Source organism: Galeopterus variegatus, unplaced genomic scaffold (assembly GCF_000696425.1).
Source record: "Galeopterus variegatus unplaced genomic scaffold, G_variegatus-3.0.2 Scaffold147, whole genome shotgun sequence".
Taxonomy (NCBI): domain Eukaryota; kingdom Metazoa; phylum Chordata; class Mammalia; order Dermoptera; family Cynocephalidae; genus Galeopterus; species Galeopterus variegatus.
In genome coordinates, this window is record NW_007726258.1 from 626,920 (window position 1) to 629,000 (window position 2,081).

The following is a 2,081-nucleotide window of genomic DNA, read 5'->3' on the forward strand; positions in this document are numbered from 1 at the left end:
GAGGGTGGCAAATCCTATTATGGTAAGTGAAATGTGGGGCCTTGAAGAGGTGATTAGATTGTAAGACCATGCCATAGTATATGGATTAAAAATGGTGGTCATGGGTGTGGTTTGGAGGGCTTTAATAGAAGAGAGAACGAGGCGGTTAGTGTCTCTGCTCTCTCTGCTGCGCCATTTTTCACAACGTGATACCCCGCCGTCACTGATGTCACCACCAAAGAAAGCTTTCACCAGATATGTTCGCTGGACTTTGGATTTCCTAGCCTCTGAAATTTTGTTTTTTTTATAAATTACCCAGTTTCATATATTTTCTTATAAGCAAAAGAAATGGACTAATACAAGTGGCTTAATGTAAGAATCACCAGGGGGAGTTTTTGTTTGTTTTTATTGTCATTGTCTAAGTCCACCTCAGATCAATAAAACAGAATATCAACAGCAGGGGCTCAGACATTGGTATTTTTTAAAGCACCTTGCTCCACCCAGCAATTTATTCTAATATAGAGCCAGAGATGATAACTACTGCTTTAGGCCATTTAAATCATTTATATATATGCTTTCCTAGCCCATTCGACTGGGAGCCCATTGGGTGCAGGTCATATACAGTATTCATCTTTGCATCTGAAGCCTTAACATATGGATGGATTAATAGGCACTTAATAAATGTTTATAGAATTCGGTTGCAATAATCTTTTCTTTTCTTTCTTTTTTATAATCCCATATAAAGATGACCGGTAAGGGGATCTTAACCCTTGTCTTGGTGTTGTCAGCACCATGCTCAGCCAGTGAGTGAACCGGCCATCCCTATATGGGATCTGAACCCGTGGCCTTGGTGTTACTAGCACCACACTCTCCCGAGTGAGCCACGGGCTGGCCCCACTTTGAGATTCTGATAAAAGTTTACAGACCCTTTCCCTGGGAAGAGGGAAAAAAAAAAAAGTAAAATTTACAAACAATATCAGTTCATGGACCCCTGAAGCCTTTCAGATAGACAGTTAAAACCTCTATTCTAGTTAGCTAGTATACACTGAAAATGTACTATGTGCAGGATACTGTTCCGACATATTATCTTGTTGAATCCTCACCATAGTCTGTGAGGTGGAGGCACTGTCCTTTCCATTAAACAGTTAAGCAAACTGAAGCACCCATTTAGGGCCACACTTTTAACAAGAGGAAGAGCTGAGATTTGAACCCAGTTAGCCTGGCCCCAGAGCCCACATTTTTAGCTCTTTACAGGACAGCCTCATGCTTGCACCGTTGTCTTGTAGCCTCATTATCTCCCCTGAGACAGACTCCCTGGCTCAGGGCCTTCCAGTTCTACCCAAGGCTTGTTACAGAAGAGGCTTCGGTTTTTTCCAAAAGCTTTGTGAAACGGGGCTTGTGGGTTGAAAAGCCAAGAGCATGTGGGGAGATGATGGGGAGTGTTATTCACATGCCTCAACCTTAAAACCCAGTTACATTTGGAAATTCTCGGCTAGTTCTCACCCTCCAAGTTGACTTAATGTACAACATGTGCAGGTTTGTAACTTCTGGACCCTCTCTTAGAAAATCGTGCCCTGCTCAAATTCTAGACCTGGTGGCCGCGGAAATGGTGTCAGCTTCATGGAGTGTGTGGGTTAATGTAGGCTCCCTTCCAAGCCTCTTGCCAGTTTCACGTTGCTTATTAGCTTGGCCCTAGGTCCCTGCTAGATTTGAGAGGGAATGTGGTCCCCAGTTCTGGTTAGAGATAAATATTTCCTAGGGATAAAGCATGCAACCAGAAAGCTTCCTCTGGATCCCAACACCATTTTGACCGTAGATTAATTAGTAATCTTTTATTTGCAATTGAAATTCAACTCAGAATAACTTAAAGAGAAGAATTTGGCTATCTAAGTAACCAGAAATTCCCAGGTTGCTGCGGCTTAGCTGAATCCAGGCCTTCTTTCCTTCACCCCTGTCTTGGTTTTCCTCTCTGTGGGCTTAATTCTCAGACATGCTACCCAGACACAGGATGGCAATATGGCAGCCATCAGTTCTAGATTTCTGTTTTCTTTTCTTTTCTTTTTTTCTTTTTTTTTTTTTTTTTTTTTTTTTTTTTTTTTTTT

General features: G+C 41.9%; 1 protein-coding gene across 1 annotated transcript in view; it reads left to right on the plus strand.

The window, feature by feature from the left end:
* Positions 1–2,081, plus strand: part of RILPL1 (Rab interacting lysosomal protein-like 1) — a 48,988-nt gene that overhangs the window by 38,742 nt on the left and 8,165 nt on the right. The window lies entirely within an intron of this gene.